Here is a 27,917-nt window from a genome sequence, read left to right as displayed (position 1 = left end):
CACAATGCAGTAGCAACATATACAGAGCCCTGAAGTAGGTACCTTGATTTCACAGCTTTGACAGTTTGACCCAGTGCTTGGGATAACATCACCTGAGAACACGAGCCATGGCACCACATCTTAGAAACCAGCAAATGCTCCAATTAAAGGTATCATGCTGCCTGTTACAAAAACTGCAAAACTATAGAACCAGAGTGAAGATGTATGTGGAAATAGAGATGAAAATGAACCCACAAGGCCCTGGGAGCAGAAGAGGGACTTACCTGGAACTGTTCCACCAGAAGAAGGAGGGATTTCCCCCCTGTGCTGTTACCCTTGCAAATAAAACCCATCATCTTCTTCAGTTATTCCCATCCCACCCTAAACAATAAGCTCAGACTGGTTAAATAAATGTGAGAGGAGAAAAGTTGCTAATTATGTGTTTCTTCTTGCCTAAAATGCAAGAAGATCCTAAAAAAGAAGTTAATGCATTCCATGACCTCATGAGATATCCACCTTTATTTTTCTTCCCTGCTCTTTACTTTAACCAGACTGTCACCTGATCACCATTATCTGCTTCTTTTCCCTCCACCTTCAGAGGAGCATATTTTCTGTCCCTATTTATACCTTTCTCATCACAGACTTAATTCTTTTTCCTTCTACACACACTTGCTGCAACTCGTACAACTACCTCTCTCTCCTCCACACACCTAGTCTTCCTCCCCGTTTCCAATCCTCAAGACATATACGGCTTCACTAAAATCAAGTGCATAAGTTCAATTAGACCCAGGTTTTTCTCCAGCAGCATAACCATATCTTATTAGAGTTATGTCACTTATCCCAAGCCAGCTCTCCATAAGTACTGAGTGGACAAGCACCATCAGGAGCAGGAAAACCCTGTGCTTATCTTTCCTTATTCCCAGGATGAGAGCATCAAAAGCTGATAACACTGGAAAACTAGGAAATAGCAAACAGAAAATGCTATGGAGCCTGTTAAAATCTGTTCAGCCTCTGGAAACCCTCCACAGAAGTGCAGATTTTCTCTTTTTAAAGTATGAATAGAGTCAAAAACACATACACTACTATTAGCATATTTTGTAATCTCCTCAGGATTTGCAGTATATTTTAGAAAGTAACCATGAGTTTCAGAAGCAGTTCCAAGAAGCAGTTTTATTTCCTGAAGCAGTGGAAAAAAAGCAGAGGAAGAAACAGAAATCACTGCAATTAGCTGCTGGCAACAAACTTGCAAAGCCAAGACAGCACCCTGGGCTCTTCCATACACACCTCAGGTAGGAACATATTACCACTGATAAAGCCAGACCTTTAGAGCAATTTTCACTGATGGCTGCTCTGAATTTTTGGCTTCCCAAAAACTGATGTCAAGTGGCATTTCTCCTTGCAGAACACTGACCTTTGCAGGCCTCTGGAAGAAGAAGCAAATCCAATACTAAAAAGATACAGATGACAACCAACGTGCTGGTGTGCCGTGCTACTCCAATGACAGAAAACATTAAATATTTGCATTAACATACTATGATATATTCTACTGTGATTGCAATCTTCTGTTCTTATGAGAAACACTCTCTCACTCTGAATACAAGACAGATGGTACTAAGTAAGCAAAACAGTTGTTCTGTAGCTTATCAAACACTGATCAATGACCTCACAATCACACAAAGGCTGCAGAAGGCAGAACCTTCCAAAGATGCAGTTAATGGACAGACTCATGAAACACCTTCTGGAGACTCAGCCTTAGTCATACTCTGTGACTTTAAACTACAAGGAGGATCCCTCCTCACTAGGATCAAGGTGACCATGGGGACTTGAGGGTACTGATTGATGGCTGCTGAACATGAGCCAGCTTGTGCCCAGGCAGCCAAAAAGGCCAACAGCATTCTGGCCGGTATCAGCAATAGCGTAGCCAGCAGGGCCAGAGCAGTGACCATCCCCTGTACTGGGCACTGGTGAGGCTGCACCTCGAATCCTGTGTTCAGTTCTGGGCCACTCACTACAAGAGAGACATTGAGGTGCTGGAGCAAGTCCAGAAAAGGGTAACGGAGCTGGTGCAGGGCCTGGAGCACAAGTGTGATGAGGAACGGCTGAGGGACCTGGAGGTGCTTAGTCTGGAGGACAGAAGGCTTAGGGGGGACCTTATAGCTCTCTATAACTACCTGACAGAAGGATGGAGGCAGGAGGTGCTCATCTCTTCTCCCAACTAACAAGCAATAGTACAAGAGGTAACAGCCTCAAGCTGCACCAGGGGAGGTTTAGATTGGATATTAGGAAAAATTTCTTCACCAAGAGGGTGATCAGGAACAGGCTGCTCAGGGCAGTGGTAGTCACTGTCCCTGCAAGTGTTCAGAAACCACCGTAGATGAGGCCCCCAGTGACGTGGCTTAGTGGTGGTCTTGGCAGACCTGGGATAAAGGTTGGACTTGATGATTTTAAAGGTCTTTTCCAATCGAGTTGATTCTATGATTACTCCCCAGATCAAGAACCTGTTTCAGAAAAAAGCATAGATACACCAAGAAGTTTAAGACACTGCTACGTAAAACCACCTGCAGCATTTCATGTGCAACCAGTAAAACTAACAACCGCCGCCACCACCACTGCTGTATTGTACATCTCATTTCTCACTGAAGAGCCAAAAGGAAGCCTCCCTCCATCTGCAGCTGACAACAGCAGCCACAGATCTGTTCTTCTAGAACAGAACTGGCTGTAAATATTGGCTGGAAACATTTATTCCCACTAGGGAGTGGTTACAGTCCTTAATTGTTGCCAGCAGCTGGGGTCTGGGGAGTCTTTCCTGTGCCAAACAGCAGAGAAAACAAAACAAACAGAAAATGACTGCACCTTGAATATACCACAATACCTGAACTTATGTGGCCTAAAAGGGGCCCCTGCACTTGCATTTAGGCTGGAGAGACTGAAAGCAAAAACATATTTTAGAACAGCTATAGTCAACCACTTAAGCAAAATTACTGAAAAGGCGCTCTGTCCTTTATGTCACAGATTGGAAGGTGAGAAAACACCACATAAAAGTATGGGACCAAAACATCAGAGGTGAATGGCAGACCTGTAGACCTGCATGTGGACAGTGATCCTAGTCTTTTCTATCACTTTTACAACACTGACAAAGTTCACTCCATAAATACAACCCCAGCTTGCCAGAAATGCATTACTGACTGAGCACAGTTAATAAAATACACAGCATGAACAGCGAATACAGATTAAACAACGTTCTGTGTGAAGTTCAGCCACATCAGTGTAGACTGCCAGATACTTTCCTCCATCTTCTTCAAACAGAAAGAGTTCAGGAGTTCCCTGAAGTTCTTCATAAGCAATTCTTCACACCAGCTGATCGATATAAACCCTTTTTTGAACAGAAAAGAGAAAAAAAAAAAAAAAGCTCTATTATGGGACATTTTTTTCTACTCCTATAAGGTATCTGTGTAAGCTGTGTTGCAAACCTGAAGGTCAAAGCTTCACACTGATTTGTTGACTGTCCCTGGGAAGACCAAGAAAATCGTAAAAGGAATACCCAGAAAGAAGGCCAAAGAACAACTCAGTATGGCTTGTATAGACTACACCAAAGTTTCCTTGTGACGAGATTTCTGGCCAGGATATAAACATGAAATAATCCTTGAGAAACTATCTTGTTCATATGCTGAAGAATTGTTAGCCATTATATAGGAAGATGACAAGGTGAATTTATAACCTGGTAAACTTTAAGCCTGAAGAGATGGAGAGCAATAGGAGGTGGTCTTTGTTACCAAAGTCTTTGCTATTGCAGATTCAGTACAGATTCTCTTGCTCCAGGCAATCACTTGATCTCACGCGATTACCAGAAAGACCAAATTCTACTTCAGAGGTTGAACAAAACTCAGGAAACGTTTTGTCTCAAAAAACATCTTGGAAACATGAAGCAATCAGAATGATGTAGCTTTTTTGTCCTGCTCGGTGTCCAAGGTAACAAAGGTAATCAAGACAAAGGCACAAAATAAGACCGACTGTTGATGGTTAGTGTCCAATACAGGTATGATTTTTCTAGGTTGGATTTTGTGAATATAATCATCTGAAATGACATGAAGGACAATTTTCTTTAGCACATCTGAAGTGCTTGCTGAGAAGAAAAGAACCCTTAATGCTCACTTCTGTATCCCCTTTGGGTTTACCTTGTATCTTCCTCTTCTAGAAACCAGTTGATCAAACTTTTTCACATGCTTTCTCACATGCTTCATTGGAAGCATTACAGATACAGCCTTGTTGCTCTGAACATTTCAAAAGCAAGTGTGTGTTAAGGATAATGAATCTCAGCTACATAAGTATTTTAATCTGAGGATGCCAGAAACTAACCCTTGATGTTGAAAAATGTAGATCAGAGACAGTAAGAGAGGGGACTTCACATTTACTCAAGTGTGAGAACAGTTATTCATGCTCCAGATAGATCATCAGTTCAGAATGAGGAAACACAGGCAGTGGAATTCTGTTCCCTAGGAGCTATAAGATGTCCTGCAAGCCTAAACACACTGGTGTATCTTCTTGTTCTGCTAACAGCATGACAGACCAACAGTCCACACAGGTAAGAGGCAAGAGTTAGCTATGAAGGTACGGCTACTGATTACCCAGGATTATCCTTTTTCCCAAATTCATAGCTTCAAACATCAGCCAGACTGCTGATAGGAGAATAATGAGACAGCACTATCAGAAATCATTCCTGAAGTTCAATCCTCAAGCACAATGGTGAGCTCCTTGCAAAGAAGAGTAGAGCAGAACATCTTTTCCTTTAGCAAAGAGCCCCATTTATTCTAACAAGTAGTTTTTCGATTGTCAACTTGATTGTTAGACTAGAAGACTAACAGCCAAGAAGCCTAATGGTTACTGGTCATGGCTGCTGAGCAAAGAGCCTTCATGTATGCAGCTGTTTATGGGACTGTTGTCTAATACCTGGCTTTCTACATAACACCCTTTCATTCCTTCCAGTTGTCCTGTTACTCTTGCACTTCAAGAAGAGACTAGAAATTCTGCTTACTGAATAATTCCCAGTAGATCACTCCAGGTTGTTTCAATGAGAAGGTTAAAAGGTTAAAGATAACTCTCACACAAGGCCACCTTCCAAGATTCTGGTTCTTGGAATATGCTGCTCAGAAACTTTTTTTCTACTGCAGTATCACAATCAAATATCTTAAGACATGACAGAAGGAAAATATAATACCTTAGGAAAAGGTGAGAATAGTACATTAAAAAGTACTTGATGTCAATCCTTCAAACATTTAAGTATTAGCTAAACAGTGACAGGGGTTTATGAGAGTTTCTTAGCTGCTGTGCCTTCCCTGCTCCCAGCATCAGGGGAAGCAAAGCCATCAGCTGATGGTAAGTCCCCTGTGTAGCCAGTGTGGCACAATCAGGTTGAAGAGAAACAACTCTTACTGGCTCAAGCATCAGGCTTGATAACAAAGAAGCCTTTCATGACAAACAGGTCAAAGAACAGATTCCTTTGACCTACATGTCCTACTGCAAACAGTAACACAGTTTGCCTTTTTTCTTTTTCTTTTTGTTTAAAGCATCAGGAAGAGTGAAAAAATCGGTCCTAATGCACTTACAAACCTTGGCAACATTAGCCTGTTTTCTCTGATAACTGCTACTCACCCTTTTCCATGCTAACTTCTGGTAAATTTGTATGCTCTCCCCTCTCAAAAGCAAGAGTGAGAGCTGACACTTCCTTCACCCTTTCCCCCCCCCCTCTTGTTGAAACCTTACTTCCACTGCTCTAATAGTTCTTGACTTAACTGGGACAAGGAATATTATTCTGGGCTTCTCTGTCCTAGCAGTTAGTCTACTCTGTATTAACCATCCAGAGCACTAAAAAAGTCATACTGAAGCCCCAGGCAACCATTCTAACACTGCCTTAAATTTGTGGTTTAGTAAAACTGCCTAATTTTACTGGACTTATATAGCCATTTATTTTTATACACACACACACACACACACACACACACACATACTTCAGTGCTAATTATATTCAGAAAATTCTCTTCTCTGCTACACGAAATGAAGTTCATTTAACAGCATTTGTTCCAAGAAGTCCCAGTGAGTTAAATTTCTATCCAACCTTAAAACATAGCTATTTCTTGGGTAATACTTTTTTTTCCATCCTTTTAAGCAATATGCAGAAGCATTTATAATACTTAAGAACAGGCATCGTAGTAAATATTACACTCTAATACAAGATAGAATTGTACCCACAAGTTTTAATCTAGGCTAGCACATCCAGCCACCCAAACAAAGGGGAGGGATTTCTAAGTAGGCAGGGTATACTACCATTGCACCAACATTTTCAGTTTTTAAGGATGCAAAATGTTTCTGTACAACCCCAGTTTTCACAGAAATGTAATTAAAAATTTGATTTGACTCATCTGTAGCAGCAACAGTTTCATACTACAACATGTATACCTCTAATAGCTCCTGTCAGTAAACCAAAATCATAGAGTCTCAGAATCACAGAATGGTTTGGGTTGGAATGGACCTTAAGATCATCTATTTCCAACCCCTCCCACAGGCAGGGATACCTTCCATTAGACCAGGCTGCTCAAAGCCCCGTCCAACCTGGCCTGAAATGAAATTAAAACCTGCAGTGGCGCACATCTTAACTTCGTGACAGAGCATTGCTATTTCTGGTGCAGGAACAACAAAATGGAGTTTTCTTTTATATACTGCAAGAAAGCAAATCCCTTGCATTTTTCAGATGGCACTTCCTATAAACTGCCACTCATTTTAACTCCAAGACACAACATGCTAGATACATGTATTAATACTTACTGGAAGAAAAGTGCCCACAGAAAAGGCTTTCCTTTGAGTCACTTTATCTAAGTTTTGAAACTCTTCTATCAGGTAAAATGAAGATAGGTTTCAACTTCCTGGAGTCTGTGCCTGGAATAACCAACCATAATTGAGAGTCACCGCTAAATTATGCTGTTCAGGTTCTCAGTGTACAAGACTCCCTCATTCACAAGCAAGGAATTAAGCACCAGCTAAAGACTGGTATCAGTACAGGGCAGAGCAAATAAAGATACCAGCATTATCACTTTTCAGGTAAGTTAGCCAGTGCAAGCACAGCTGACCAGAAAATATACAGTGGAGAAGCAGGAATGTATCAAAGCAGAAGCAGTTCTTGCTAGACCTGAAATAATACACACTGAGAATACAATATCCTCTGCTACAGCTGCAAAATTTGGCAAAGTAAACATTATGCTTCTTAACCGTCATCTCGGGAAAAAACAACCCATTTAAAAGCACACAGCTCAGTTCTTCAAATATAACAGAAAAATACAAAGTAGCACCAGAGACACAATCAAGTTCTGGGTGGTAAACTACACACACTCAGTTTTCACTTCCTAAATGACAATGGATAATTATTTTTCTTAACCTCAGTAGTGTTGTGTCAGGCAGTGTTTACAGAAAACATAATTTCTCGTATTGGTAGATGACATAACAGCTGAGATAGCCTGCACTTGCCTTCACAGGCTGTGACTTTAATTGAGGCATACTAGAGTACATTAATAACACTTTTTGAAAGACCAATATCGGCTTCATTTATTTTTATAAAGCCTTTCCCTGCCCTCATTTTCACTGACTACACATGTCAGAGCAAGGTCAAAATAGCTTAATTTCCTTCTGCACTGGACAAAGAGGCATAAAGAAGAGCCAGTAAATTTAGCATCTTTCATTTTCACTGTGGCTTAAGGAAGAACAGAAGGAATTTATTAGCATCAGATTGACTCCAGCAAAACCTGGCTGCTTTTATCAAGGTTGCATAAATTAAAAAGCTAAAACCAAAACTCCGCTTTGCTTGAGGTAAAAAAGATGCATCAACCCAAGGGCAGCATTTAGATTTCAAGGAAAAATAAATCTTGGTAGCAGATACGAGAACAGTTGAGCACTTTTCCACTATTTCAACATAACAAATAATGCAATGCTTACGCATCAGAGAATGGGGACCGAGTCAAGTGCTAAAAGAACTAAGTTTGCCATGTACCTCACCGGTAAATACTAAACTTCTCCTTTACTTGAGAGCACTGAGCAAATGTTATTTTAATGAAAAACGTAATTCTGTTTAAAAATGGCAAATGCAATGTGCTTGAGAAGCAGGATCTTTGTATTTGGTAAGGCAACATGCAGACAAGTAGTGCCACCTGGCAAATCTACAGTTACTTGAATGATGCACCTCTTTCATGCCAATCAATATTTAATCATTACAACAATCATAATGTAATCAAACTCTTTTTTTTTAATATATCCACAGAATATTTAAATGTAGGGAAAAAAAAAACATAAAAATAGAATTGTTGTACTTGGGAAGCTGGAAGAAACACCAAAGGAATCTGAAGTGGTACCTCCTTTTCCCCTCCAAAGACTTTTCCAGTTTATTCCCTTAACTAGATGACAGCTTAATATGCTCTGCTTAGCACACAAAAAAAAAAAAAAAAAAAAAAAGTATTTTCTTAATAGCAGACCTTAACAGAAGAAAAGCTTGTGGTGACTTTCAGCCTGGACACTTGCTCTCTAAGTAAAGTGGGTTGCAGACTCCTTCTGGCACAGTGAGGTCTCAGATCAGGAATTCCTATAGTTTTGTTCATGGAAAGTTAATGAAAGTGCAGTGGCTGTGTAAAACAGCTCTAAGAACAGCAAGCCTCAGGCTAATACTGATAGTACAGCCTCCTGTGCCATTACGTGAATCCTATCAGTCCACAGAGGTAATATTTCACATCCAGTTGCAGTAAAACAAATGGTCCCCAGCACAGCAAATGAAACATCTGAAAAAGTCTATGTACATCTAGTAACTAAGTTGTCAAATCCACCACTGTAACACTGACAACAGCTATAAATTCAATGTGGGGATGAACGTGATGGATTTTCCTCTAGGAAACTTGGTGTGTCTCAAGCTACTTAACACTACTTATACAACTGAGTTGCATCTATCTTGCTTTCGGTTTAAACATGAAACCCTCATGATCTCCAGTAAAAAAAAAAAAAGAGATAATCCCATGATTAGTTGGACTTCTTTAAGCAACTCTAGAGATGGCTGGGAGCACTGCCCTTAGCAGAAGGGGATAAGCAAAGGAATATCTAAAAGTTGACGCGGTTCTCATCCACAGCTCTAGTGGCCTGGAGAGCTCCCCCAAAACAGTCTCAGTCATCCAACACTCAAAACATTTCTTACGCCCAAGAGTAAGATGGCAACTGATTCTGCCTGGGCAGTACCATCCAGTTTGTGCATCTGCCCGAAGTTCAAATTGTCCATATTTAGTCAAGATTCAGGTTAAATTGGTAGCAAATTTTTCTCCCGATGAGGCAAGAATTTAATCCAGAAACACCAAGGCATTTTTCACATCCATAAGGCCACAAGCGATGACACAGCTAGGACAGACAGGCAAGGGAAAAAAGCTAACAGTCTACTTAGGATAAAAGCCTGTTACAGTCTAATCCATATGAAAAACAGACAAGGCCTCAGCAAAACCCAGTAGTTACACAATATCTGAAGGGTACACATGGGAAGCCAGTCTTACAGTACCTCAGTGAGCCAGTGGATGTCTCATAGACCATATCCTATTCCTTGCCATGTCTATTTCTTCCCAAGTAGTGTTGCCCAGTGAGCTCAAACACTCGGAGCACTCTGTACCCCAATTTAAGCTGCAAATACCCTCTTTGAGGAGACAGCAACACATCATCATCACTCAGGCACCCTTTGGCTGCAGTAGCTGTCAGAGAAGCACAGACCTCCAATCCTAAAGCCCTCTCTGCAGCAGCCAGCAGTACTTAAAAGCAATCAAGCAGGAGTGAACTGCTGAAACCTCCTGCCCTAGTAACAGCCCTTAATACAGTGCACTTTGCTGCTCCCATGGGAGGCCAGAGATGCACTTCCTCCTGTGCCCTGTCCTGCAGGAGGGATGCGATCAGAGCAGGCATCAGATCCAGCTTGCTGGCCATCTGGCAAACCACAATGCTGCCTCTGATCAAGAGGAGGCTTCAAGCCAAGAATTAGTACCAACTGTTTTACTGGAAACATCTCCAAACATTTTCCAGCTACCTAACAAGGCTGGAACAGCTACTAGTTCCAATGGAGGCACCTCTTTACAACTACATGCTGTGAGAAGACCCTGCGCTGACAAGATCTGCTGGGGTTGTGACAGCAGCTAAGAAATCAGCAAGGAACAGGAATAAGTACTCAGAGCAGACAGTATCAGGAATACCAGTACTGCCTGATTATTTACTTAATGACTCATACGGAGGAGGATACATCCATTTAGACTTACTGACCAGTATGTAAACAGGTAATAAAAGAGCTTATGAAATCACTGGGAGTTCAGCCTTTCCTGACCTCAGAGAACAAAGAAGCCTTATAACAGCCAAGTATCTTCTTTTCACTCTCCGTCTTTCTTTACCCTGTTGCACAATCTTTCTCCACAGATTAAAGTTACACTTTTCACCAAATGTGAAAGCAGAAGAAAGAGGAGAGAGCAAAAGGTATTTCTGTTCATCTACATCAATAGAAAAGTACAGACTATGCCAGCATAAATATATCCAAGTGAGATTCCTTAGTTTTCCAGATTTTTTTTTTTTTTTTGGCAAAAGGGTTCACAGGTAACATTTTTACTTTCAAAACATGAAGAGCATGTGGCTTAACTATAGACTTCTGCAATCAAGCATCATAAGAACTTTTTAATATTGGAGATTAATATACAGATGCTGATTCGTGCAGAATTCAGAGACTGCACTTAGACATACTTCCCCCCCCCAAAAAAACAACTAAAAATCATTATACACATACATAACCATTTACAGCCTCTTTACATATCAGAAACACATAATGTAGAAGAAACTATGACACTCCAAGACCTGCAGGCATGTTTTGAATGTGTAGACTGCAAACACAAGACAGGGAAAAAAAAATGGCTATTTCTTCATATACATGGAAAACAACTAACATATGCTCTTGAAATACATCCTACTTTTTCACAGCACTAGCTTCCACATTATTAAGTAGGAAGTGTGAAACATCAATAGCAAGTTCCTATTTAAAGGCCTGCAGGAGTTCTCAGTGTCTAAATATATATAACAATACCAACTCAAAATCCAGTTATGCCAGTTCACAAAGATACTCAGTTGACCTCAGTTTATACTTTTGTACACTTCAGTATTACTTTTCCCCACACACCGTTGCAAGGAACACCCAGGGCAACACACTTTCACTTAATGAAAAACAGATCAGAAGCAAAGATGCTGATTCCAAAACATGGACCCAGTATTGCAGATCGCTTTCCTCCAGAACTAATCTTACATAAAAATTCCCATGGCTCTAATGTATATAAATTAAGTTACTCAAACATGTTCCCAAAAATTCCCACAGCTCATCCTCTTGAATCTGAAGAGGACACTTGCAAAACATAGACAACTAGTCAATGCAAGAGAACCTTTTAGAACTTGGTAACACTCTGGTTTGGGGATTTTGGGTTTCCATCATTTTTATGCAAAATTGTGCAGATTATACCAGAAACCAAATAGCACAAATTATTATGAACAGTATTTCTCTCTCCAGATACAAGTCTTATCTTCCTCAAGTAGTAAAGCCCCCTGACCCTGCATCCTTCCTACCTCTGTCAAGTACTACAGTCATGAGAGGCTCATCAGCACTACCAAATATACAAATATTTAAGAAACTCACATGGATAATGAGACACAGCTTAAATTTGCAAAACACAGGAAATGAGAGTTCAGTGCAGGCTGAATTTCTACAAGGCCCTTTCTTCTCACACCAAAAGGGATTTATGCACAACAGGCCTGTGACTCCACTGCTGAACACTTTAGAACAATTTCTGCACAGACAGAATGACAACTGACAACCCCCCAGAGCTATTTTTCACCACTTGCATTTCTCTATTAGCTCTGAGTCCATAGGTATCAGGTTGCTCATACCAAAATATAGAAAAATTAAAAAAGTAACCAACAGAAAAGCACATTTATTAGCCTAATTAAAAATTAGAACTAATGTTGCTGAAGAGGCAAACTTAGGCATACCTAAGCTCATGGCTTCTTCTTGTATGTTCTTCATTAAAGTGACAGTAAATGCTAAAACAAGATATTTTAAACCTCAACTGTTTGCCTCAGAAATCCTGGTTTTATTTGAATGTTGAATGCAGGACTCGTGTGACATTTCCCATTTTGACTTCTGTTATTAGAGGATTTAAAAACAATACCACACAGCCACTGCCTACAGCCCCGATGGGCTGAGTAGAAAAATAACATAAAAGATATCAAGAACTCTACGAAATATAATTTTTATTTCATTTAATTCAAGCTTTATGCTCTTTACTTTGGGGAAATTAACTTACCATCTTTAATAGTAAGCACTCTTCTTCAGCTACTCTGAATGCTGATAGCATCAACTGAGGTACAACTGGAACAGAACTTGAAAATGCCTAACGTGATTTAATATATTCACCAAACTAAACAAAAGTTTGCCTTCCAAACTGAACTTGCTCATCCTGCAAATGAAACTCCTGAGTTTCCTCCACTCACCAAAAAATATCCATGTTCCCACTGGCTCACCTCTTTCACTGAGTACTCCAGCTTTTTCAGATCTTTCAAATCAGTGATAATCAATAGCTATGGTAGAAAATGTTACCTACTTCCTACATATTTCTCCCAGTGATAAAATACGTATTTTCACAAGCACACTTCTATGGGCTGTGCCAGCCCAGAAAGGCAGCTGCACACTAAGCTGAAACGAGGACAGACCTACCTTCAGGAAGACTGATGGTCAAGGGTCAAGGCACTGGGCAGCTCATCTGTCACATGCAAAGTCTACTCACCTTCAATACATGGCTTATTTTGGAAGATGTAACGGTCCATCAGTTTTAGTCATTAGCTGTCTTTGGTCTTCCTCTCAGAAACTGGTATTCTGGAGATATAAGAAAAACTTCAACTTAAAATACAGCACTCTCAGGAAAAATTGTATGTTACATAAACATTGCATTTTTCCTGCTTTTTACAAGGCACACTCTAAATTCACCCAAAACCAATTTGACAGATCAAGTCGCTGAATTGCTAGGTTGTCTTATCTCAAAGAAGGTGGTGAGGGCTTCTTTCTTCACCCCTGCAACTCTCACAGCTTACACATTTACTATCTACATTAGAGTTTAAAGCTACACAGGTGCCAGAACTGAGAATTATGCTGTGTTATCAAAAGTCCCTTTTCACCTTGTCTGCTACATTTTACATACTGACATATATTCACTACACTTAGGTTTATCTCACAAGCACTGAGCTTTTCTGCTGAATTTCTCCAAGGTTCCCTTGATAATAGTTTAGCTTCCTTAACCTCACTAGAGACACTGGTTTCCAACTATGCAGCACAATCAGGGCCACTTCTTAGTCTGCTTTGAGAACTTCCAAGGATTATGATATATGTGGAAAATAAGGCTGAAAAGGCAAAGCAAAAGCACTAGGATTGTAAATGAGCAAATGCCACACTAGAAATAAATTCCCTAGGAGGCCCATTTTGCAGCCAAAATAATTAGATCACTAGCAAGAATCATCCTGAGCAGGTAGCTGGTGTGTTAGGATATTAACCAAGGTCATGTGCCTCTCACATCACAGTTTTTAAAATGATTCCTCCCCTGAAAACTTAACCCTAGGGCTCCATCCAAATTAAGTATTCACTGTTGATGTACATCGGTTCAAACTGAATCAAAGCATGCCAGAGTCTGTCAAGAGCTGACTGCCCAAGGAAAGGCAGTGTGCCTTCTAAGTGAGAGAAGGCCACATCTGAGAGCCACCTATACTCTGTGACTGCTGCTGCTGGGTGTTCAGAGACAACTGCCAACTCATTAAAATCCCACAGTAAAAGTTTATTAAATATGCAAACATTAATGGAATTGGACTAGCAGCTACTTAGGCAGATAAAATTTCAACACAGCGTGTTCCTGCAGTTCCTGTTACCAGTATTCTGCCCTTTTGGAAGTGCCTGTGAAAGAGTCAACTCTACTTAAGGGAGTAAAACTCTCTATCTCTTTCAGATCATTCAGGTCACATTCTCCAAGGCTCTTAAGAGCCAGGAAGCTTAGGAAAAGACACATATCTCCCAATAATTACAGCTCAGTATATACTATTCTCACTTGTCTGCTTGCGATACACAGTCTCCCCACCACTTTTTTTTCCCCTTTGGCCCTATCTGCAGGACAGGTCCCAAACCACTCTGCAGGCTTACAGGTATAAAGATTTTGCATATATCCCAAATTCACAGTTCTTGTCACCTTGCTGCTGGAGTTTGAGAGAACTACAAAGAGAGAAGTAGAGCTTCCTACAGACAATTTAGATTTAAGATTATATATAGATTGAAGAAAACCAGCCACTTAAAAACAACTCTGCTGAGTAGAGCTCTGCTTGGAGTGACTCTTTCTAAAAACAAGTGTCAGAGTCCTCCATGCAAACAACAATCTCAATACAATTTGTTCCACAAAATGCAGTTTCATTCCTGGATGACTCTGCAAAGTCCCAGTGCTTGGTCAGTACCTCAGCAAGCCTTCAGGTTTTGCTGTAGAGTGAGATCAGACTTGGAAATGTTCTTCACTAATACTATCAACATAATCTGAGCTAGCCCAGGAGGGAAAGGAGGACTCATTACACAAAGCATAAACACACTCCTAAGTCTGTAATACACCTCCATGTGACTCTGGCAATAGCCCTTGCTTCCTCAGTAGTAGTTTCAAAGAACATATGGAAGATTTAATCCTCTAATCATTAAATAAAAAAAAAGTCTTCTCCCAACACACAGGTGTGGTATAGCACCTCTGCCTTGGAGATGGGAAGTTTCAGAAACAAAGACTGAAATGAAATCTTATGGAGCAACCTGGAAAAAGCATAACTTGCCAGGAAAGAAATGAAATTAAGAAGTACAATGCACTGCAACCTCCAAACTAAAGAGTGAATTCATTGACTGCAAGAAGGGGAAACTGTCCATTCGGGTGAGCAGGTTCTTTACTACCATCTTTCCTGATACTGAGACAGTTGGGTAGTAGAAAAATGTGGGCCATTTTAAGTGCCAAGAACCACCCAGCTTATGCAAAGCAATGCAAATCTGAAGTTAGTGGTTTCTTTCATTCCTGCAACCACAGGGGCCAACACAAAACAGACAGAAGGCTCAAGGATGCCTTGACCAGGAGGGAATCAACAAAATCAGATGTCCGTTATCTGCGGCAACACAAGGCATCACGTGTCACAGAACCTTGAGCAGCAGCCAATTTGGAGTCCACAATAGCATTCCAGTCCATGAATCAGGAAGCCTGGGCTTAGATTTAGGTTTTTTTGAGAAAGAAATGACAGATCCTGTTGGAAATGAAGGCAAAGAGATCAACTTTCTGAACAGGGCACTGATCAAATCTCACACTCAGAGTCTGGAGAATCATCTTTGCTGCTTAAGTGTGCTCAGAACCACAGGAAAGCATCCAGCTCATCAGTAAGCTTGAGGTGCTGGTCCCGAGGTCAGCTGCTCCCTGACAAAGGAAAGGAAAATCCATACAAATCCTTTAATCTCTTAGGGACATCATGATGATTCTTTCTGTTACAACTTGTATATTCTGGCCCTAGACATAGGTGAAAAAAAAAACCCTGAAAACATTCCCTATGGCTCCAAGCACCAGGAATTTTCTATAAAGATTTCTCCTCAGTCAACTGCCTCGGTCAGCTTACTGAGCTCCTGAACTTGACTGCACTAAGCAGCACCCATCAACAGCTTGGATCCTCTCTCCCCAGAGAGCTCTTGCCCCCCAGGAATGGGCTATAGATAAACAAATACAAAAAATAATACTTCATTGAACAAAGGTGCTGGCTGTGAGCTACTGCCCATCAGACTGCAAGAGGAGTCTCTAATCACAAGATCACATCAAATCAGTTAACCAGCATCACTATTTCCTCCCATTACAGACAGATAAGCACATCAAAACTACAGGACATTGCGCAGGAATGTAAACGACCCATTAAAAAAGCTCTCTATTTGTAAGTGAACCAGGAAGGTCAAAGTACTCTGTATCAGCTGTAAAACATATTAACCTTCACTTAGGAAGATATGAAGGGAGAGAAGTCCTCCCAGCAACCCTATGAGTACAGCAACTTTTAAACGTTCTCATTTCTAAAGGGGTGTTGCAATACCACTGAGCAACACCGTGAACTTTAGCATTCAGGTTGTTATAGGGAAAACAGGTAGAAAATAAATGATGCTAAGGAAAACTCAGAAATCAATCTGCTACCTGCTGAGGCCCATGGCACCACTACCATGAGACCCCACCACTGTTTTCTCCACCTCTGCCAATATTCAGGTGCTTGGCTGATCTGAAGCCAGCAGCAGCACTGGATACACAGCACCAGTGAGAAACTGCTCTTCAAAGGATAAAAAAGTAGTCCAGAAACAGAAAGGAAATTCCACCTCCTTTAGCACTAAGCTGTCTTGTCACAGACCAAAGGCCAAAACTGTAATGGCCATAGCACCAGGCACCAAATAAGACAGTGAGATTGCAACCTGATGAGCCAGGCTGGTACAGTGATCCAGAGCTGCAGACACCAAGGGCATTGACCATTATCTATGAGTCATGGGGCAAATCTCTTGAGCTAAGACAGGAGCAGGCATAACTCACAAGCCTCTTAAACGCGGACAAGGTGTTTCCTGACAACCATAACCAGTCAAGGGAGTTAAATGAACGTTTTCTGGCCAACTTGCTGCTGGATGACCCCACTAACACTTCTTGGCAGAAGACAGGATCCTCTCTGACAGAACCACCACCAACAGCTGATCCAGCACAGTGAGACCAAAGCTGACATTGCTGTACTTGCCTTTGCTTGGCTGTGAGGTTAGATGGGCTGACCACCTTCTCCCCGAGGGAACTCCAAAAATAGCATTCACTAACTCAAGGGAGTCCACGCCTGAATAAACCACAGGCAGAGGTCTTTGTTCACAGCTCACACCACAGCAGTAACTCACTCAGTAGATGGATACAAGGAGAAACATAGGTCACACATGCAGAGAAAAAGAGATATCCATACTTCAAAGATATCATAGATCTTGTTTTCAAGGTCACGAAATAAACATCCATTAAAATAGCCTGCAAGTGCTGGTGTACAGCTCAATATGAGCCAGATGGGCCAAGGGAAAAACATGATTCATTAGAAAGTAAAGAAGTTGTTGGTTATTTTCCCCACTAAATTGCCCAATGAATCACTAAAGAAAAATCTTTGTGATGTAACTATTCAGACTTACATAAAGAACACTCGTAATTAGCTCTTCAAGTAATCCTCTGACCACCATCTGGAGTTCAGCCTAAACCTTGACCTCACTCACACCAAACATCCGTGCATCTTTGAAACACACCCAACAGCGAATCCCATCACACTAAATCCATGAAGTGGAAAAAGCTGACAGAAGTATCAAAACTTGAAATACCTTTCACTTCATGGGCTCTACACAAACAGCTCTATAAATCCATGGTCCAGAATATCCAGAGTAAGCAAAGAGCAATTCACCCCCATCACATTTAGGGAAATGGTTTCAAAAGGACTAAGAGGCAGGATTTATTAACCCAATCCTACATGTAAAAGAAAACATTTCTTCCACCAAAACCTTAGTTTATAGCAAAAGAAGTCAACATATGACATACTCAACCTTATTGCAATAACACAGGAGAAAAGTCTCCCTAGAACTAGATTCTGACAGGAAACTAGACTTACCAAAGATATTAAGTCACTTATTCCCCCACCCACCTATAAACAGCTCAAAATATATTACTATTAAAGGATGCAGAAATTCCTTCATCTAAAGCACCACAGATGTCTGAGGTTTTTTTTTCTTTTCGCTAACAACCTCCTGATTAGTATGAAACTCCTATTCCCACAGACAAATGAGAAAGACTAAGATGCCTCCCACCTACAAAGCCTCTCAGCTAGAAAAAAAATTAGTTTTCCATAATATACGACTGTGTTGCATGCCGAGCTCCCCACAGCAAAGCATTCAATGATACATGCCACAGCACCAAAGAAAAACTATCTCCTTAGTTCCAGAGGAATTCTGTTTTCAATAAAGTTTAGCAAGCAGATTTTTAGACCTTTGTAAGAAAGCCCACAACAGCAACGGAAGAGGCATGAAGCAGGCCAAAAATACTGAACCAGTTATGCTTAGTTCATATCTGAATCTGCAAGAAGGAGAAATGTTTATTTTTTCAAGGCATCATGCATACATAAAACACAAAGAGCCTTCTGTACTGAGAGACATGGTCCCAGAGACAGACCTCCTGACAGCTGGCCTACTGGCACACTGGTACTTTTCAGTAAAAATAAGAACAAGATGAGAAAGGACCACCAGGGCTGGCACCAATGATGAGACCCCAAAGTCTAGATATTTCACTATCAACAGAGAAACAGAAAAGGACTGTCACCACCCCCAGGTACAAAATTTACTACCTACTCATGTAATGCAGCAGAAACTAACATGGGGCATGAATATATTACAGGAAGGTTGCCGAGCCTCCTCTGCAATCATTAGCTGTCTCTGTGCACAGCTAGGCTGGCTTCAGTTTGGTAGGGGGTAATTTTAAGTCGTTGCTATCTTTGCCACAATACCCTTCTCTTGGCAGCAGCTTCAGCAAGGGTTACACAAGACCAAAGTCCTACACAGCAAGTCAATATTTAACTTAAGCACTGTACTGTTGAGACCCACCTAAAATATTTGATAAAGTAACTTATTAAATCTTACACTATCTATTCTAACAAACAATAATAAGGAGCAATTTATCTTCTAGTTGTAAAGATAAATTCAACAACAAAAGCAGTTAGATCCAGCTTTAGCAACTTTAATAAGGGACCTAATAGAAAACGTTTCCATGAAAGGAGATCAAAACAATACAACATATATACTGCAGAACAGGTTCAAGGCAGGGGCAGAAGCCACAGTACAAAAATCATTTAAAACAAAACCACAGTGAGTTCTGGAAAGTCAGCACTTTTTCCAAGAAGTAGCATTTTAACACTGCAATTAAAGCCATTGAACTATGTCACAAAGGCATATATAAAACTCCTGGACATTACAAGGAGAATTCATTCTCCCTAAATAGCTGAATAAAATCTATGAGCTGCTGTACTAACGTGGACTTTAAAACAGTACAATAAATAGAACACTGGGTTGTTGTTTTTTTCCTTTTCAGGATGATTCTTCTTAATCTTAGTGAAGCTAATCAAATTATTTATATCCCTAAAATGTCTTAGCATGCACCTGATGCAAAGTTTTGCTAATAGTCTTATCTTTTATCATCTTAATGGACAAAAATTTAGCTGATGTCAGAAACAGCTGTTAAAATACAGTTCAGACCAAAACTGAGCAACTGAGAGTAACTTCCCATTTGCTACATCCATTTCAATTCTTTATCCACCTCTTTCCTGTGCCTAATGTGATCTCTTTATACATTGCTAGTACTCCTATCCTTACACTTAGCAAAAACTCCTTTTGTTCTCTGAACATCTGTTTTAGTGATGATTCCAGTGGAGTTACTGGTAATAATCATCACAGGCAAAGTCCTAAAAGCTCTCCAGTTCTACATGTCTAATCCTTCACATTTAACAGTCTGGTCATCAAGCAAAAGTAAACTTTTTCAGGAAACAACATAAATATGAAAGTCTGGAGGGGGGCTGAGATTTTTAGTCACATCATAAAATAAGGAGACAGTATCACACAGCTGTCAGCTAAAAAAGTACCAAACCAAAACAACAACCACCACAAAAAGCCACACAAAAAACCCAGCCACCAACACTAGGCCAGCTCACCTGTGCAGGGAAGTGCAGCCCCAGGGAACATTTTCACAAGCAGCTTAACTGATTTTGCCCCATGACACTGCCTAATGGGCGGACCTGCCTCTCCCTGTTACATACACTGCATTAGTACAGATACACAGCTCCATCGGTTCACTTGCTGTATGGTGCTAACTGCTGGTGGGTTTAGCAGAGGAATCCAGCCAACCACACAACCACTTGCACCTGCACAAGAGAGGCAATGGAAATAGGCAGACAGAGAGCTGGAAAAGAGGTGCACAGGGCCACCCTTCTGAGCGGGAACATAATCTTAAACCTGATCTCCTGAAATTCCACACCTCATGGTACCTATAGTTATGTACACATAGAAGTTAGCTTTCACATCTCAAATGCCTCCTTGGCACAATCAGATCAGGACTCTAATCCAACTCAGAGTGAATGCAGAAAGTATTTACCTTATGTTTTCACTCTGCTTTGAGAGCAAGATCAGTCTGTTAAGACCAGTCTATCTCTGAACTACTAAAGCTAGAGGATAAAAGAACAACTGCAAATGAAGTCACAACAAGGTCTTAGCAATTTCCAGCAGCAAAACTCCCACAAAGCTGAAACGAGAAAGGAGTCTGACAGGGTCCTATCCATTTCCTCTACATGCTTCGTTTTCATTGTGCTACATTTGCAAGTGTTACTTCTATCTATTTCCATTCTCTTAGCAAAAATAAGCTAGAGGTACTAGATTCTGCCATGGGAACTGCTTCTTCACACAAAGACGGCAAGATGCTGTCTTCCTTCAGTTTTAAGCACTGCAATTCTTACCAGCTATCCCCTTGTTTCACTCTATTGAGCTAAGCCAAAGATAGTCCAAGCAGTGCACCTGCTAAAGCCATCCCTTTCACTCTTCCAACCTCCTGCCAGGTGACAGAAGCACAGAAATTACTTACACTTTCTTTTTTTTTTTTTTATGTCAGCAGCCCCTGGGACGTTTTGCTCAGACAAGATTACAACAGTACACCAGACACCATGGTCTTAACTCAGTAATGATCTACCTCCGATCCCCTCTGAAGAGCTACTTAAACGCTTCCTCCTTCCCGGGAAGAGGAGATAACACCCTACGATTGTTCACCTGTCTCAAAATAAGCATTACCAACACCTTGCCTCATTATAGGGCTGAGAAACAGCTACTGCCACAGATATCACTGTTTCTTCTAAATACTAAAACCTCCTTTTTTTTTAATATGCCACTCAACACAGGACAAATCCTGTCTCGACGCGTGCAAAGCAGAAGCGAACCCCGCGGGATGCGCTCAGTGCCCCTAGGGAGTCCCGAGAGGAGAGGCACCCAACGCTCCGACAGCGCTCAGGTGTCTGAGGGGCCACCTCAGCAGCGACCCTGAGGACCCTGCCCGCACCGCCCTCCCCGCGTTACCTGGGCACCGCGTCCGGCGCCGGTAACACCGCCCGGCTCCGCACCGCGCCGGCCTCGCCTCCGCAGCGTCACTTCCGAAGAGGGGCAGGACCGCAACACCTTCCTCTCCGCCCCGCCGCGGTTCGCTGGGCGCGCAGGCGCAGGAGGCCTCCTGCGCCTGCGCGCCCAGCGAACCGCGGCGGGGTGGCGGGTTCGTGTAGCAGCGCGGTGTGCCCGAGAGGCTCCCGCAAGAGGCTCCGCGGTCCCGTAGCAGTGGGGAATCCCTGCTGCCGAGGATCGGGCCTCTCGGACAATGGACGGGCCCCAGCCAGGCGTGTTCTCGGCCGCCAGGGCAGCCAGTTTAGTCACCTGTGTGGGCTGACGTGGAAAACAGTGCCCGAATTCGTGGCTGAGTGCAAGTAGGGCAGGCAAACCACAAAATTCTTGTAACCTCAGGTTTCCCCTGTTACCCCAATAGTCATAATTTTTCATCCAGTTCTTACAGAAACCCGGACTGGTTTGGGTTGAAGGGACCTTAAAGCTCATCCAGTTCCACCCCCCTGCCACAGGCAGGGACACCTTCCACTAAACCAGGTTGCTCCAAGCCCCTGTGTGCAACCTGGCCTTGAACGCTGCCAGGGATGGGGCAGCCACAGCTTCTCCGGGCACCCTGTGCCAGCGCCTCAGCACCCGCACAGGGAAGAGCTTCTGCCTAAAATCTCATGTCAATCTCCTCACTGTCAGAATAAAGCCATTCCCCCTTGTCTTGTCACTGCAGGCCCTTGTCAAAAGCCCCTTTCCAGATTTCTTGTAGCCCCTTTATGCACTGGCAGCTGCTCCAAGGTCTCCCCGAAGCCTTCTCCAGGCTGAACCAGCCCAGCTCTCTCAGCCTGTCTCCAGAGCAGAGCTTCTCCAGCCGTCGCAGTATCTCTGTGGCCTCCTCTGGACTCTCTCCAACAGCTCCACATCACCCTTGTGTTGTTGCCCCAGAGCTGGATGCAGGACTGCAGGGGGGGGTCTCACAAGAGCACAGCAGAGAGGGAGAATCCCCTCCCTCGACCTGCTGGTCACACTGCTGGGAATGCAGCACAGAACATGGGAGGTTTCTGGGCTCAAACACACACTGCTGGGTCATGGAGAACTTCTTGTCAACACCCTCAAGTCCCTCTCAGGCCTGCTCTCAATCCAGTTTCTGTCCAGCCTGTATTGCCCCGTCCATTACACCATTACAGAGGTGACAGCAAGCATCCATAGCTCGCTGGTGTCACCGGTTTTTGGATAAAGTCCTGTAGTGCTTTTGGTGACACCATCTACTGCAAACCAGCACATGCAGTACAAATAATTAAAATAAATAAATACAAAAGGCAGCAATACCTGTATGACAGCACTAAGTGCTTGTGTTTGCTGGCATTTTAAAAATCCTGGAACATGTCTCCCACTTCTAGTTCTCACCCAGTGGAAATCGTAACAGCCACATCAATTTCCATGGTAAGTAATGAGGAACCATCGCTGCAGTTCACTCTGCTGTCTTACTGCATATCAATCCAAGAAAAAGGTCTCTCTACGTGCACAAGCAATACCACGGCTTGCCAGGAGGTGTTGCTTTGAAACCACTCAAATATCGGAGCTTAAAAATCATGAAATGGGCTTGGACTCTTAAAAATAGCTGACTGACACTTTGTTCTGGCAGGGAGAAATCACGATCCTCCATTTGAAATGATAATTTTTCTTTAAGAGTATTTAAATCTGAAATGCACAGAGTAGTTTGGAGGGAAACAAATGCTGAACAGGCAACCTACTCGATGGGAAATAGTACTGGTTTGACCATTGCTAACAAATACGTTAAATCAGCTTTATGTATGTAAAACTGTCTGGCTTTGTCTTTGAAGGTCTGGATGTTAATACATATCTTAACAGACCCGATGTGGTGGGGAGTTTTAGAGGGGTAACTCTTGTTTTCAAGAAGCCAGGGAGTATACTAAAGTCTCAATAAGACAAATAGTCATGCTGCTCAGCTGTGTCACTGCACTCTCCACATCTGCAAACATACCTCTTTAAAGAAAATTAGCTTTTTTTTCAAAGGGGAGTGTGCAGTTTTGGATATATAACTGTTCTGTGCCTACAGCCCTGTTTCCAAGTGCATTTAACAGTGACAAAATTAGTTATTCATTTAATTATGCCCAGCCTCTGTCTAGAAGACAGAACAGGAGGAGAAGTTTCCAAGCCATTTGAAACCTTTCTTGCTAAAGGAAAAACTGCCTCAAAGGATACCCAGCAAGGAGATATTTTCAAATATGTCTTTATCACATCAAGCTAAAATGACCTTCATGGCTAAAACAAGCTGAAGCTTTTCAGCAGAAATTTCAACTCTAGATTGGATGATATTTCACAGCCCACAATATGCCTTGTTGTGTAGACATAGTTATCACACTTACTCCAGCTGTGCCTTTCAAAGAGCTATACATGCCAGCCCTGAGGCAATGAACTCCAGCTCACTGAGGCTCTGGAAGGCTGTTTTTGGAGACAGATTACAAAAGGACCTTAGAAGAGGAGGTCACCTAAGTGTGTGTATAACCAAAGGAGCCTTTGAAAACTATTTTATGATCAAATGTTTACCAATATTGGGTTTTAGCACAGTTTAAGGTATTACCTAGGATCAGAGAACAGCATACCAGATAAAAGATTACAGATGTGAGGAGATCCACAGCTCTTTTTACAACAAATAATTTCTTTTAAATAAATATATATAATATATAAAATTTGAAAGTCATAACTGTAAAAGGGAAACCAGAAAACAGTTGTTGGTGAATTTAACTGGCCTCTACAAGCCATTGTTTTCAACAGCAGGGTGTAAATCAAGTCTGATGTTTGGACCCACTGCTGTCAAGAACAAGTAAGTTTTCAGAGCTCCCACACTTCTCAGCACCATGACCACAAATTTTACCACAAAACCTCAGCACGGATTCTGCAGCTAGTTAGAACTTCCATATTCCTCAGACATAATTTCAGCAGAAATACTTCTACAGCTGGAACACCACTGCAAACCCTCCTTTTCAAATGCCTCTGGGGTCAGGAATTGACATGTTTTGTGCAACTAGTCAAATAATAATTTTCCAGAAATTTTTGTTCTGTGTGAATAGGTTTATAGGAAATCAAGCTGCATCTTCTGAAACACCTTGCAGCAATGATATACTAGAATAAAAAATAAGCTGAGCCTCCTATAAATAAAGCACTTGTTCGTATCCTTCAGCACTTCCTGATGATTCCTAAGGCTGATGATCCCAGGAGACCTGACAGACTCTTGTTGCTCTGGCTCAGGAAGAAGCAGGATTCTTTTCCTTTTACCACAGCACATTCTGAGGGGTGTGGAAGACAAAGCACAACATTCACATTCCTTGAAATCATAGAATCATAGAACGGTTAGGGTTGTAAAAGACCTTAAGATCATCTAGTTACAACCTCCCTACCATGGGCAGGGACACCTCACACTAAACCATATCACTCAAGCTACGTCCACCCTGGTCTTGAACACTGCCAGGGATGGAGCATTCACAACCTCCCTGGGCAACCTATTCCAGTGCCTCAACACCCTAACAGGAAAGCATTTCCTCCTTATACCCAATCTAAACTTCCCCTGTTTAAGTTTGAACCCGTTACCCCTTGTCCTATCACTACAGTCCCTAATGAAGAGTCCCTCCCCAGCATCCCTATAGGCCCCCTTCAGATACTGGAAGGCTGCTATGAGGTCTCCACGCAGCCTTCTCTTCTCCAGGCTGAACAGCCCCAACTTTCTCAGCCTATCTTCATATGGGAGGTGCTCCAGTCCCCTGATCATCCTCGTGGCCCTTCTCTGGACTTGTTCCAACAGTTCCATGTCCTTTTTATGCTGAGGACACCAGAACTGCACACTATACTCCAAGTGAGGTCTCACAAGAGCAGAGTAGAGGGGCAGGATCACCTCCTTTGACCTGCTGGTCACACTCCTTTTCATGCAGCCCAGGATTTGGTTGGCTTTCTGGGCTGCAAGCGCACACTGAAGCCAACTCATGTTCATTTTCTCATCAACCAACACCCCCAAGTCCTTCTCCGCAGGGCTGCTCTGAATCTCTTCTCTGCCCAACCTGTAGCTGTGCCTGGGATTGCTCCAACCCAGGTGTAGGACCTTGCACTTGACATGGTTAACCTTCATAAGGTTGGCATCAGCCCACCTCACAATTGTGTCAAGGTCCCTCTGGATGGCATTCCTTCCCTCCAGCGTATCAACCAAACCACACAGCTTGGTGTCATTGGCAAACTTGCTGAGGGCGCATTCAATCCCACTGTCCATGTCAGCGACAAAGATGTTGAACAAGACCGGTCCCAACACCGATCCCTGAGGGACGCCACTCGTTGCTGGTCTCCAGCCGGACATTGAGCCATTCATCACAACTCTTTGCGTGAGGCCATCCAGCCAGTTCTTTATCCACCGAGTGGTCCTTTGGTGAATAATCCCTCACTTTCACTTATAATAATGGAGTTTCTAAGGATTTAATATTGCCATTTTGAGAAGCCTTGCCTTTCTCCAGAGCTAGAATGGGCCCCAGGTATATGTACATGTAATAATACAATAATACATATAATAATACATAAATGTATTATTGTGTACAGTTCTGGTGTCCTCAATGTAAAAAGGACATGGAACTGTTGGAACAAGTCCAGAGAAGGACCACGAGGATAATCAGGGGACTGAAGCACCTTCCGTATGAAGATAGGCTGAGAAAGTTGGGGCTGTTCAGCCTGGAGAAGAGAAGGCTGCGTGGAGACCTCACAGCAGCCTTCCAGTATCTGAAGGGGGCCTATAGGGATACAGGGGAGGGACTCTTCATTAGGGACTGTAGTGATGGGACAAGGGGTAACGGGTTCAAACTTAAACAGGGGAAGTTTAGATTGGGTATAAGGAGGAAGTTCTTTACTGTAAGGGTGGTGAGGTACTGGAATGGGTTGCTAAGGAAGTGAGTGCTCCATCCCTGGAGGTGCTCAAGGCCACGTTGGACAGAGCCTTGGGTGACATGGTTTAGTGTGAGGCATCCTTGTCCATGGCAGGGGGGCTGGAACTTGATGATCTTAAGGTCCTTTCCAACCCAAATTATTCTATGATTATATATTTACTGAGCATTATTCTCTACTACACAGTAGTCAAAAGCCCAGTAATCAAACGGATGACAAAACTGGACAACTGCAGAGGAATATCCATGACCTACCTGCCTTGTCCTGTTGAAAGCAAGCCTTTCATTACTCCTCAAACTTTCTTACACAAAGTTAAGCCTCTGTCATAATCATAGTTCACTTCAGAAGTGGCACCAGCTAGCACAGACAGCTAGTACAGCTATCCCCTAGAAGAGGATGAAGACATGAGCAACTTTAGACAGTCACTTTTAGTTATATTTCTCTTCATATAGCAAGATATCATTTCTTTTGGCAGGCCTAGGGCTAGAGGAAGATTCCACAATGTCTTGTGGTTTCACAGTCAACAGCTGCCAGGCAGGGAAGAGCCCTGCCCCTTGCAGAACAGCTTTACGAATAGAAGCGCTGTACAAGAATAGAAATATAGAAAAAATAGAAACCTGTACAAGCTTTTGGTGAATTGCTCAAAAGCTTATAAAAAAGAAGCTTAACCATCTTGATTACATTTTGTCAAGGTTAAGTGCACCAACTGGCTCTGCAACCGCAACCCCCTCCCATGGTTGCCTATGCTCAAGATCATCTCTGATAGAGCAGACCTGCATTGGCTTGGATCAGACTGTGAGAGTTAAAAACAGGAAGGAGCCTAATCTGGGACCTATGCCCATGTACTCACCTTCTCCTTTGGACTGAGAGTTGCAGTTAAGCTCAGGCCTTTGCACTTGGTCCTGTACAATTCAGCACAGAACAAAGGTCTGAAGACTTTAATTTCCTTTGCTGTATACATTTAAACACACTTCTTCTCATTACCAAACTCTATTTGTCTTTAAGGAGAAAAAAGCATATATGGCTTGCAACAATAAACCTGAAACTTTTACTGGAGCTTTGCCACAATCTTTTAAATCTTTCTTTTTTTTCTTTTTCTTTCTTTTTTTTTTTTTCCTGTGAAATGTCTTTTCCTGAGACCTGTTTTCTTCTGTGTTTATTCATGCTCAGAAGTGCCCTGTTTTGTCACTACTACAGCAGTTGTGTTATTAAAGGACAAGTAAAATAAAGCTGTAAATAATAAACAGAAAGTACAACTCAGAGTGATCTTTGATTTTATTACAGTTAATAAAAACACACCAGGCCAGTTAGCCCTCCAAGGAACAGTTTACCTATTTTTATGAACTCCCCAAACACACTGTTTTACAAGCGAATTGCAGAGTATTGTCCCTGGTTTTGGTTGTTGTGTTGGGTTTGGGGTTTTTTTACATAACAAGTGACAGAAGAGCTGCAGGGATCCATCACAACAGCAATAACAATAAAGGCAGCAGTTGCTATGAGTGAAGACTACATGTTCATACAGACTTTTCCATAGACATAAATCAAGTTCTAAAATTATCTACACCTATTCCAGACCAGGGGAAGGAGCTGTAGCCATTCTGCCCCATGGCTGACTTTTAAAGGCCAAGAGATAGAAAAGAGAGATTGTAGAGACATAAAAACGTTTCAAGCAAAGATCACATTCCACAGCAAGCTAGGACAAAAT

The 27,917-nt window shown here is 42.1% G+C and overlaps 1 protein-coding gene across 3 annotated transcripts in view; it reads right to left on the bottom strand.

The window, feature by feature from the left end:
- The window catches only part of MAP3K13 (mitogen-activated protein kinase kinase kinase 13), a 78,453-nt gene extending 57,086 nt beyond the window's left edge, over positions 1-21,367 (bottom strand). For all 3 annotated transcript variants that reach the window (XM_057428959.1, XM_057428955.1, XM_057428956.1), the window contains exons 1-2: positions 21,248-21,367; positions 12,849-12,937 (exon numbers count right to left, since the gene is read on the bottom strand). The gene's annotated coding sequence lies outside the window, so the exon portion shown is untranslated. The remainder of the gene's footprint in view (positions 1-12,848; positions 12,938-21,247) is intronic.
- Positions 21,368-27,917: the final 6,550 nt, after the last annotated feature.

This window comes from Pezoporus wallicus, unplaced genomic scaffold, assembly GCF_028554395.1.
Source record: "Pezoporus wallicus isolate ANWC-B61680 ecotype Strahan unplaced genomic scaffold, APGP_CSIRO_Pwel_v1 contig_593, whole genome shotgun sequence".
Classification (NCBI taxonomy): domain Eukaryota; kingdom Metazoa; phylum Chordata; class Aves; order Psittaciformes; family Psittacidae; genus Pezoporus; species Pezoporus wallicus.
The sequence above is the reverse complement of the archived record's forward strand: the minus strand, read 5'-3'. Positions and strand labels throughout refer to the sequence as shown.